Source organism: Sinocyclocheilus rhinocerous, unplaced genomic scaffold (genome assembly GCF_001515625.1).
Source record: "Sinocyclocheilus rhinocerous isolate Xijiao unplaced genomic scaffold, SAMN03320098_v1.1 scaffold263, whole genome shotgun sequence".
NCBI lineage: Eukaryota > Metazoa > Chordata > Actinopteri > Cypriniformes > Cyprinidae > Sinocyclocheilus > Sinocyclocheilus rhinocerous.
Window position 1 is genome coordinate 1,750,329 of NW_015645086.1, and position 13,460 is coordinate 1,763,788.

Genomic DNA, 13,460 nt, shown 5'->3' on the forward strand with positions numbered 1-13,460 from the left:
TATATATATATATATATATATATATATATAACATTTCTGTCCCCGTCACTTCTGAAATGATGGCTACGCCCCTGGCTTCTCTAATACTTCTTATGAAATGTATTTCATTATAATGGCTATTAGTATTATCCACCATGCAAAATCTTTGGCCTTTGTAAAACACGGGACAAATCGCGTCCCGTATCGATTTGATACGGACGCATAATTTTACCTTTAAATACAGGACGATTCCGTATTGGTGGCGGCAACCCTAGTTCAAGGATGGCCAAACAATACATAGCAATTAAAATTTAAGAGAGAGAGAGAGAGAGAGTAATAATAATAAATATTAATAATAAAAATAAAATTACAAAAAACAATTACATTAAAAGAGCGACTTGTTCGACAGTCAGATTGTGTGTCCATTTTTGCGCCTGCGCGCGCACGTCATATTTTTCCCGCGTTATCAAACCACAACGTTACAGAACAACCGTCAAAAACGAAGTAAATCGCTCTTTAGCAAACTATTTTGAGTGGAAGTTGACCATTTCCGTCTCGGTAGTTGTATCTTAACGATCTACGTTAACTTCACATTATTAGTTAATAATAAAAAGTATGTAAAAGTTGCTCCTGAAGGCCAGTGAAGCGTCAGTCATAATCTGAGGTAAAATCTGAACACTTGGCCGACAGCCATAGCTACGATTTAATCTAATAATTAAAATATGATCGCCTTCAGCATTAATTTTTATGGTTATGTCTATTATTTTGCTGTTTCGTGCGACAGTAATTTTGCTGCCTATGCTGTAACTTAGTTTAGAGCGTTATTAACTACAAATCCGCTAACTGCGTAATTTGGTTAATATATAGAATTTGATTAATACATCGCATAAACAAATCTAAATCACATCGTTTTGTTTCTTTTTTTTTTTTTTTTTTTTGTTAATTTAATTCAATTCTGAGAAATATGGATAACGTTACTGACATTTAGAAACTTTAAAGACAGCTGAGTCCTCATCTTTCGGGAATTGTGTTTTCCTTGAATTATCTGCATCTGAGATTCATATTTATGAGTTCATATTTAATGTCCTCAGCATTTAAAACAGGTCATCGTCTGTGTATCATGGCACCTTTGCACGAGCACCAGGTGAGAATTAAACTCAAAAGAGCTGTTTACTTCATGGTTTTATTTCGGGGAAAATGGATTTAAATTCTCACATCTGAAATGCTTTTGTCTTCTGTACGTTAATTATATGGGACGCTTTTTATTCATTTATGCATAATACCGCACAAAGTTCACGTTATATTTTATTGCATAGGTGGAGAAACTGGTGGATGAGGCTTTCAAACACAATAATTTTCAAGACCTAGAAAAATTTTTACAAAATGAAAGCAAGGAGGAAACCACAATAAAATGTTCCAGACAATTCATGACCAAGCTGGATAAGCTTTTCATCAGGGTTAGTTATGCGTTATATATAACTTTAGTTATATATAACTGTATGAACCTCTTCACTGGATTTATATGCATTGTTGTTGTTTATATGTTCTTGCAGGAAATGGATCTTGGAAATGTGGACAATGCTTGTCTGGTGCTTACCGTTTTACAAAAATATGGTGAGATGCTGGTGTTTCCAGGCGGTGGAGGAATATCTGTAATGGTCACCCAGGGATTTGTCAAAAAGATAAGTGTATAATCAATGTTTCTGTTGTCTCTATGTCTGTTTTGGTGAAGGAGAATGATGTTTTTATTGCTTAAAATGTATGTTTACATGGTGCAGTGGTTCGAGAAGGCCAGAAAGCTGTGGGTGGAAGCAGGGTCATCAAGAAATGAGGCTATGATAAAGCTGGCTGAGGACTTCTTTGATACACTGATGGTTTGTAATGGCACATTTTTGGGGTAAATGGAAATGCAACAACAATCATTCGCTACATTTTCAGGTAAACACTTCAGTTGATCCGAATGAAACTTGATCAGTTATAAACTCGCAATAAGACTTTTCCTCTCAGAATTGTGAGATTATAAATCTAAAAAAAATGTGAGATAAGAAGTTGCAATTACATTTTTAATTTTTATTTTAAATAACCTTCCACCTGATTCAATCTATGTTCTCAGTTGGATAAAAAAAAATACTTAAGAATGTGCATATGTTAATTTACGCCTTGCGATCTGGTCAGTGGAGGATACTGAATATTTACAATATATTTGATTTATTTACATTAATGCAATGGCTTTCACTAGTTCTGAGCACAGAATACATGAAAACATGTAGTGCACATGTAAATTAAAATGTGAATCAGATTGCATTTAGGGTTCATATAAACAGCTTTCAGAATCTGAAATCAGACTGGACTGGTTCCGATTGATGACACTGAAAAATGTAAACATACCTATTGGCAGCACTGAAATGTCACCACTTATTGGTGCAATCTGAATTAGCAGATGTAAATGCTAGGAAAAGAGTACACGTTCAAAAAAGTGCAAAAGAAAACATAATTAGGGAGTTCAGAAAACATGATTAAAATTTTTTCTATGCACACACACACACACACACACACACATATTGTATTACAGTATTCTGATTTGTGCATTTCATTTCACCTTTGCAGGTTATTCTTGAAAGTTGTAAAGAAGGTGAGTGTTTTGCTCCAGATTTTCAAAAGTTCAAGTTCAAGAAAAAGACAAAGGTGAAGTTGAGCAGCGCTCTGCATTCAGTTCAGCCTGTGTATCCCCTCAGGTACATATGAAGTTACAGAAGCTCTACTTAGTCACATTGGCAAACTGGCCTCTGAGCATCGTGATTCAGAAAGAGGTAAGAGATTAAATACATTTCTCAAAGGAAAGCCTTCCTAGCTTCAGTCACCATCAGTATGCATGGAAGTAATCATTTCAACCATATTGAAAACTCATTCCACACCTCCAGTCATGATGACATGTCACTTGAGCTGTGTTTACCCAGACTTTTCCAGAAATAGAAGACTGAATTACAGGAGGGGATGTATGAAGGATTATTATTTACTCTTATTGACAGGCAGCAAGGAAAATCAATGCTATTCTGGAAAAGATTCCCATGGAGCTGAAAAAGAAAAAGAAGATCTTGTCAACTCAAGAGGCTTCATCTATGATGTATGTTGAATGATGGTGCATTATCACTCTCCTGTGTCTTAAGAATTTAACCATACATTTAAAAGTCCCCTTCTTGCACCTTTGGATGAATTAGTTCTGGAAAGTACCTGTAGGGGTGCGAATATGCTTGAATTTTAAATCTGTAGTGTGTTGTGTTTTTATCAGGAATTTAGTGGACAGTCAAATCCTCAGAGGTGGAGGTTAGTGTAAAAATCCATTGTAATGAGTATACTTAGTTTAGAAAGTGTGATCATAGAATTATACTTAAACACATATTTAAAAAGAATTGTAAATGCTATGATCATTACAAAACTCATTTCTAGACTGCACTCATACTGTGACTGATTGTAGCTGCATATCTGTTGTGGTTCAGATTATGATTTGCAGGTGTCTTTAATGGAGACCCTCTGCAGAATGGCTTCACCAGCTCAGAGGAATCAACTAGCTGACTCCTGGTTTACAATGACCTTTGTCTCCTCTGCATTCAAAAAGATCAAGGATTCTGAGTTTGAGACTGTAAATATGGCCTCACTTGGAATTAGACATCTTAAACGGATTTCATTTTTGGTTGCATCAGATTTTAGAGTATGTTTTGTGTATGTGTTTTTTGTGACAGGACTGTAGGAAGTTTCTAAATATGGTCAATGGCATGCAAGGAGATGGGAGAAGGTACTTCATATCTTTTGACAGCTTTCGCTTTTTTTTAACAGATTGTATAACATGTCTTGGTTTATCTTCTCACAGCGTGTACTCATACCCTTGCCTGGAGGCATTTTTGGACAAGCATGAGGTTAGTTTTCACATTTAAAAGGGTGAATATTGAAATATATACACTGTTTTTTTGTGCAGTTTTGAACCACATGTATGTTTTATAATATTTATAGCTGCTCATGCCAGAGGACGAGAATCTGGAAGCGTTCTGGATTGACTTTAATCTAGGAAGTCAAAGCATCTCTTTTTACTTCTGTGTGGCTGATAAGAATGCCCAGGTAATGACTTTATAGTCTCTTAGAGTGGCCACATCTTACATTTGACCTTGGAAAATATTAATAATATATAACAGGGTTTTCCAAATGGGGATTTGCATAGCCCTGGGGGTTTGTGAGTTGATGAAAAGCTAATAATTATATCAAATGTAAAAATAAAATAATGGCGCTGCACAATAAATGCAATGTGATCTGATGTATTCAGCGTCTCAGAGCAGTTCAATTCAGTTCAATATGATGCTGCTAAAAAGAACATTATTTTGTAGGGATGTAACGATTAACCGCGAGCAGGTTGAAAATCGATTCAAATATGTGACGATTCAAATCGGTTGAGATGCTAAACAAATCGCGATTCATTTAGGTGTAGGAGTTTATATGAATGCATGTCTGAGGGGAACTTACTGTCTTTAGAAAAGTTTAGATAGTATTTTTTCTTTTCATCTTGCCTCTGTATAAAGCATAGTGCAGCGCTGCTTTGTTTACAGCGGAAACCAGGAAACGCTTTAAAGCGCCACCTGCTGGCAGAGAGTGAATCTGCATCTCATTCAGCTCCTCTGTTTCATGCAGATATTTTTATTTATAGTTTCACAAAACTGAAGTCAAAGTGAGGTAGACATGTGGAGGCGTGTTAGAACGAGGCGTTTTAGGTAGGCGTGGTTGACTCTTAACTTTTATAAAGAATATCTCTTTGGATTTGAGACTTTAGTCTTTGCAACTTTACAGATCTTCTTTATGCACCAAGAGCTTGTAACACTCCAAAGAGAAAGGAAAATTTTTTATCGCATCATATGACCCCTTTAACATGCATTTGGAAATGCAACATGCAATAAGTTAATTTCATTTACAAATTTGCATAATTGCCAACATGTTTATGGACAGAAGTTCACCATTATACAGTACAGCATTTCAGCAGTATAGTGTAAAAATAAAAGCTTGAGGATTTGAAATGTTGAAATTTGAAAGGTGAATAATTTAAGTAATATTAATATTGCAAATTGTAGTGTAAATAATTATTATCATGATGAAATATAAATTTTTCATTTTACAATCCAGTTGTCATTTAAAACAGTAATACATTTTGTTTATATATCATAATAATAATTATTATTCAATTTGATTGGGTTCCTAATCTAATGTGGACTGAGGCATTATCTTTTTACTTGCACGTCATGTGACCATGCAACATCAGAGAACCATGATGAGTATGCGAATGTTCCATTGAATTATTGTAATATTAGCTTAAAATCTCAGGGGATACTTCAAGTATATATTTCATGTCTAAGGGTTTTGGTTGACCAAAAACATTTATCTCTGGTATATAATAAAGCACAAAATTATGCTTTGACCGCACAGGGCTATTTAATCACATTTGACAGTTTTTTGGAAGAAAATGAATAGAAATATGAATGTTAGATGTCTCTCTCCTGTCAGGATGGCCAGTGGAGCACTCTGTGTATAGTTGAAAATGAGGTCCAGAGTTACACAGTAGAAGGTAATACAGTCAACATTGACTCTACACAGACACAAACTCTACCAGGTCTTCTGCAACTGATCTCAAAACCCACAAAAACAATAGTTCTGGATTCATAGTGGACTTTCTAAGATCAGGATTTGTCCTAAACTGTGTATAAAAACACACATCTATCTATATTTTACTTCACAGAGGAGGATGGCAAGAAGGTTCTTCATCTGGTTCTGACTGAGCCAGCCAGCATTGACAGCTTAGAGGGCTCCAGAGTCACCATCAAATTCAGCTCATCTCTAGACATCCTGCGAGCCACTGAGAGTGTTTATGGTCAGGCAAAGAACAGGGTGAGTGATGTGGCTGATGTTACTTTGTCTCAAAAAGACCTGCCTGTACATCTAAGTTGAATTTGTATAATGAAGAGTAGAAATGTCAAGAACCAGTACTTCATCTAAGCAGAACTTTTACTTTAGTGTATGCTTAAATAATATGTAACCAGTCTTTCTTCAATATCGCATTTTTCCCTAATCCAGTTAAACACAAATCCCAATCTACTCTAATAAAGAGTATAACATAACTATATTGAGATAATCTTAAATTAAACTTTTACATGGCATTGCTTTTGTAGCTTTACACCAGAGTGATTAGTCCAAAACTAAATGAATGGTTCGACATGATGATTAAATGTGTTTTTATGTGGTCATTAGGATCTTATCATTTATTTGATACATTTTTGAGCTGGAGAAGCTGTACAGCTTTAACTTATGATTAAATACCGGAAGCCACGCCACGCATTTCACAGACGAGAATGTATAAAACACATTATTAGTCTGTTTTCCAAGGCTGCATGTAATATTAAACCCATTTAAAAGTCATAATTAAGCATAATTGTGAATTCACAAATGCTACGATTTAATTAAATAATTATATGCGATGCAGTTCTAATACAGTATATGCGCTTTAATTATTTACATGCGTGTAGGTTAAGTACATGCGTCACACAGCGGCTCCGTTCACAGTAGTTCCACAGGAACTGTTATCATTTACATGTGTGGAGCGTCTCAAACTCCATCTCTGCATGTTGTTGTGAGTTTGGGTTTATTATAACGTTCATCTGGGAACGCAACAATATGAAAAGGTGTTGAGGAGCTGGGCAAGCTCAGGGCTGATGCAATGTACAATCACTGTTTTTAGGTCTCAAAGGTTTGTTTATTTAATATAGTCTGTTTAAAGACTGTATGAAGGCCCAGTAGCCATTTGCTTGATATAATGTGTGATATGTTTAATTGTGTGTTACTATTTGGCCATAAACATTTCCCATGCAACAGGGAGAAAAACATGAGTCTTCTGAGTGGGTGTACCCTCGGACTCAGCTTTGAGCCACTCTCAGAAACAAAGTCATTTGAGGGAGGAGATGAAAAGGCACTGATGCATATGTGAGAGAGGCGTTTCCTTTTTTTTCCATTTTCATTTTTCTATACTCTGTTTTAATGGTTAAATTAAATTTTATTAATCAAAAAGCCTGTCTAATTAATTGAGTTTTACAGTTTATCTTTACCAAATTCTGTTTTCCATTATTTTCTGGATTTGAATGGTTCCACAGAAATACTGCACATTTACATTTTTCTCCTAAATAAATTCTGGTAAATACTCCTTTAAAAAGTGTTTTTTAATTATAATTTTATTATTAGTAGACTAGAACACATGGATATGTTGTCATTCTTACACTATAATACTGAACTTTGATTTCAGTGATTTGGACTATGAGATGGACACTTGCTTCTTGCAGTTTATGTTTCACTTTACTTTTGGATTTCATTTGGTTTAATGAAATATAGTTTAATAAAATATTTGTAAGTAAAATTGTTGATTTTTTTGGCGGGAAATTAATCGTTTAGATTAATCGATAAAGTAGTCGATAGATTAATCGAAATAAAAATAGTCATTAGTGGCAGCCCTAAAATCAGCTAATAGGAATGAAACGCGTATATTAAATGTGTAATCACTTGTTATTTGCAGCAAATCACCAGTCATATTTTTAATCCCTCTTGCTGGATTTCAGACGTCTGTTAGGAAGACTTCTATTGTGAAAACACCTGTTCACGTCAACCTAAGTTCACAGGACAGTTCACAGGTGAGTCAGGCTCAAAGGATAACTTTAAACTTAACACTTCTTCCTAAGTTGAATTGTGACATTGCAGGGTGGCTTTCTCTCATAGGGTGTGGTTTTTTTTCACAAGGGTTTAACTGACTATGTTAAACTAACAGGTTTTTGTCCCTGAAAGTCAAGTGTCCCCCTCTCTGCGTGTAGAGGGAAGAGGGTCATCATCAGTCAGGCATGGCATTCCCTGCCAGCCTCCCGCACATCCAACACCAGATATAAACAATGTGTCCCAACAGGTAAGAGAGGATGCTCACAACATAAACATTGTAATTGTCCATTTCAGGATGCCTGTAGAGCTTTTATCGAGCATAATGATGTTTTGTGAGAGCTTTGAATTGACCACAGACACGGTGTCATTCAAAGATGAATATTGTTCCCTCTCAAGCCATTTGTGAAACACACCTGCTTGTCTGATTTTTTTTTTTTAAGTAGGCTTTTTCTCTGTTACCACCAGCTGCCTGATGAAAATATCTGTTATGTAATTGCCTTCATCAGGGCTTAATTTTAATTAATGATTGTTTATTGGATGGTGTATCCAGGTGTGTTATTAAATTAGATGATTTGTATAATTAACTTTGGTGAACTGTTGTGTCCTCATTTACCCTGTCGAAGTGACAAGTTTGTATTGTCTCACTTTTAACAACTGGAATATGGTACACCGACTCACATCTGTTAATGCTGCTGTCATTACAGCTTTGTGTGCACATGCTAATGGCATCATAGAGGCCAGAAGTCTCTTATTCTTCAGAGCTAAAAGCACAAATCTCTTTTTCATCAGATTGTAACCCCTGTAAAGATGAAGGTGTCTGAGTCTTGCATGTATATCTCTGGCAGTGTGGGGAGTAAACAGGGAAGCTGTTCCTCCATCTGTGTGTTGCCTGCAGGTAGGTCCATTAAGACTTTATGACTAATCAGTAAAAAATCCATTCTTGTAGAATATCACAGATAGCTCTGTATATTTCCACAGCAAGAGTGTAAGCAGTCTCAGCTCTGTTGTCGATTACTACACAATAATTTTGAATTGCCCCTTAGTTTATAAAAAGGTTTGTTGGAAAGATTATCTCTTACTTGTAGTGAAATCACAGTAACACATAGCCATCTGTAGAATTGAATGTCATTTTTATAAGCAGTATACAATTTTGTAACTGCTTGTTTCCTTTTTTCTAGTGTCAAAGCCAATGGTAAAACCAGCTCTTCAGATGATGAGCTCTTCAGAGAGAAAGAAGGAGATTGAGCTTAGAGAACTCATGATGTCCAAAACATCTTCCAAGGTGTCTTCTCTTAGTTTTCAGTGTAAGAATAACCAAAAGAAGGCCCATGCAATTCAAGCACAGGTATGACCTCTTTAGAAAGTTTCAGATACTTAGGTCTTGACACTTACCTTTTTCCCAAGGAGCACATTAAAAAAATGTAGGGGCGCAATGCAAATTTTTCAAATTATGTGTTTTAGCTTAATCGGGATATAAGGAAACATTTACAAACACAATTGTTTAATTTATCATAATACACAAAGTACACAAGGTTTTTAAAGGGCTCATCGGATGGACATTTTCCACAAGTTGACATGATTTATTAGGGTCTTCATGAAATGTCTGTAACATATTTTGATAAAAAATACACTCAATGGCTGTGTAAACAAGGGTTAGGCTTTAAGAGTCGTCTCCAATCACACTCGTGGTACTTTGATGTCATACGCCGATCGGTCTGCACAGCGCCGACGCGTCTCGAACAAGCCTTATGCTACGCCTACGTCCTACATCATCTGCTGGACGCCACTCTCTCGTGAACGTGCATACAACAGTTAGCGGAAGCTAGAGATCAAGGTTTATAAAGTTTTAAATATGGATATTTTCTTACACAAACGCATCGCTTCGTTTCAGAAGGCCTTTATTAACCTTCCGGAGGCATGTGGACTTCTTTTATAATGGATGGGTGCAATTTTTTGGACTTCAAATTTTGGGCTACCATCCACTCCCATTATAAAGCATGGATTAGCCTGGACATTATTTAATATAACTCCGATTCTATTCGTCTGAAAGAAGAATGTCATATACACCTAGAATGGCTTAAGGGTGAGTAAATCATGGGGTAATTTTCATTTTTGGGTGAACTATCCCTTTAAATCGTCGCCTTTTTAAAGTTCAATAATCATATGAGGCTGTATCGCTGTTTTTCCATAAAGAAATTAATACATTTGTTATAGGCTACCGTGTAAGGTAGGATGTTTAATTCGTACTCATGCTCCTAAATACATTTTCCAGTTCGCACACACCTATTTTTAGTTGCAAATGCGAGTGAAATGCTCGCACTGTCGAGCCCTGATGTGCCGATCCAATACTCATATTGGGTATCGGCTCCGATGCTGCCATTCTTTGCCGGATTGGGTATCGGTCAGACAGGGTGGATTCAAATTCGATATTGTGCATACTATTTTGTGTTACTGTTAGGTACATATGAATATTTAAGTCCTTACATTAAAGTTCACGTAAACCCTTTTCTCTGCTGTGGCTGTCAGCCGTTCTTCATTCAGCATCTGGTCATCATTCTGGTCGTGTTCAGTTACAACAGTCAGCTCGATAAAACTCTCTCCAAGTTCATTCAGTGTTCCCATTATTATACTTGATTTGTAGATAAATGTGTATGATTTTGCATAAAATGACTTTATCTTGCTGGAGTTTATTGTTGTTTCTAAATCATGTTGCAGGGTGTCTGTTGGAATAAAACACGGGAGTAGAAAAGACTATAAATTGTTTTTAATGCACACAGCTGTTGTGACTCCATAGTGCTTCAAGCGCATCTTTCTGGCACCGGATGCGCATACTGTAAGCGCTTTGTGCCGCACTGCATTTGTTTTGTCCTATCTGTTGTTGCCTCATTAAAAAATGCTCTATACATTTAAAAGAAATGTCTTTTTATTTTATAGTATATATATATATATATATATATATATTATTTTTCATTAATAGATTTTATAACAATACAAATAGCAATGTGTAACATTTTACCAGATTTAGTGCTACACTTTTATTTGTTCCCCACTAAATAATGTTTTTTCACTAAATGTTTGGATTTATAAAATTATTGTGCACTGATTTTTCAGCAACTTTTGCTGCTGAATTATCCACTAACCTAGTTTATAATATATTTTTGTCAGATTATGAATATACATAAATTTTTTCATATGTTTTTTTTTTTTCTTTATAATGAAGTAGTCTGTATTAGGGCTGCACGATTAATCAAAATTAAATCGCAAAGGCGATAAATCGCGATTAGGCAGAAGCTGCGATCTTTCAGTGAAGCACGGTTCTGTGATCAGCAGTAAATCTCCATCTGAAGGCCAGAGGGCGCTCTCATGCTGAAACTCCAAATGCATCCTGCAGAAGAAATCCAGGAAATCCCTATAGCGGTTGCTGAGTAAACGGAAGATTTAACTCAACTTGACTAATAAACACACGACTACGACAATATATGGTTTTATCTGAGTGCATCTTATAAAGTTTATTATAATAAAGTATATAATAATGCAATGCTAATTGACATAGCCTTTATCACTGCTTAGAATACAATGAAATATGTTGTGTGCCTTATTCTGTGTAAGAAACCACATCATATCACAGAAGGATTTATTTCAAACACTCGACTGACGTTATGAAGTAAGTTGGGAGTAAAAACATGTTATTAAATGCATTTTTGCGTGCTTTCAGATGGAGCAGCATTGACAAGCTACGCAAACAGCTTTCATAATCGCAGAACCATTTGTTCGATTTCATAATCACGCGATTAAATCGTCTGCAATTATGAACGTGATTTTGCGTAGCTTGTCAGTGAACTACGGCTCTGTGTAGTAAACTCTGCTCCATCTGAAAGCACGTGCTGGAGATTTACTACTGATTACAGAACCGGCTTTACTGAAAGATGCGCATGACAATCGCATTAGATTAATCGTGCAGCCCTAGCTGTATTTAGTACATTGTGAAAGGGTGATTATCAGTTCCACAAACAGATACAGAAATTCTACATTGATTTAAAAGAAAAAAATAACTGCACTGGTGTCAGATTGTTATCGGTATCGGCCAATACTGAACCCCAGGTATCGGAATCGGTATCGGAGGCGAAAAAGGCGGATCGGAGCATCACTACTTCAAATTCAAGTTTTTACTGATGTAGCCTAACAAATGGAAAATAGAGTTTATGAAACACTGTTACACTAATGAAGCAGTATACTGATTAGTCTATACTGAGTAGTCATAAAGTCATAAAGAGCTTAATGCATGTAATCTCAGTGAAACCTGTTTGTGTCTTTGTCAGTCGACCCCTGCTGCTCATAATGAGGACCGGCAGAAAATCCAGAGCTTAAAGGCTAAACAAAAGATGTACCACAAGGTTCTCTGAATCTATTTAAACACACACACACATGTATATATATATATATATATATATATATAGATAGATAGATAGATAGATAGATATAGAGAGGGAGAGAGAGCAAGAGAGGGAGAGAGCAAGAGAATATATATAATGTACTTTTACATTTCATTAGATTGCTCATCTCATGTTTTCTGTTTTTGGTACCTGCTTTTTCTCTTTTTGGCATCTAACCCTATAAATCTTTTTTTTTCTGCAGCATATTCCTGTAGACAAAGTAGTACAGATGGTGCAAGCTGACAAAGAACATGAAGAGGAAACGTTTGGTATTATATGAAGCATACTAAGGAAATGCCACTGCTGATGTGAACATATTTGAATGCTTTTAACTTTATTTTATTTCTTTGTGTAAAAGATAACAGCATTGTCCCAGACTCCCAACCTGTGAGAAAGGAAAGCTCATAGTGAGTGTATTTCTGTGACATTTCGGTTACAGTTTCTCAACTATTTAACATTACGTCCATTGTAGAGAGGATTCTGTCTGCTCAGTGCTCACAACATAATGTATGCTTGTTTGTCTATGTTTTACATGTATCTGATCAGTTCACCAGCTCCCTGGAGCTTGAACTCTAGTAAAAGGAGAATCTCGGTATCTGGATCACTGCTGGCTTGGCAAAAAGATTGCTCTAAAAACTGCACTATATCAGGTGAGTTATCGGCAGAGATATTAAACTACAATACATGACTCTTGAATACTTAATTGTGATTGGTCAATCACTGCATTCTGTAGTTTTTTGTATTATTATGACCTCTATACTATAATTAATTGACTGTTTGAACCAATTTCCTACATATCTGTGCTAGTTTCATGTCTCTTATGACTGTGCAGTCTCATTCTCACAGAATAAAATATAATAATTTACTCTCATTATTACTCCTCCATAACTTTCTTGCACTACTCTACTATTCAGGGAGGCAAGTGTAATCCAGCTCATGAAAGAATGAGCCAGTTCTTTTGATCCTGAATCTGTTAAAAGCTGAATCAATCTAATTATTTACTCACCAAATCTGTGAGATTGTTTAATGAATTTACCCTGAATTTCCCTGCTTCAAAACCAGAATTGTATAGGAAACACTGTTCCTGATATGTTGTCACTATATGAATCAGGCGGCTTTGTGTAACCTTGTATTCTGTGTAATCATCTCCAGATGGTAGTTCTCATCCCCCTCCTCAGCGTCTGTCCCCGGCACAGTGTGCATCCAGAGCCCTGAACCAGAAGCAGCTGCACACCCAGCTCACTCAGAGATTGGAGGAGGTGGTGAGGGAGCAGCAGGGTACAGATGGCCATGCAGCCCAGAGAGGCTCCTCACTGGAGC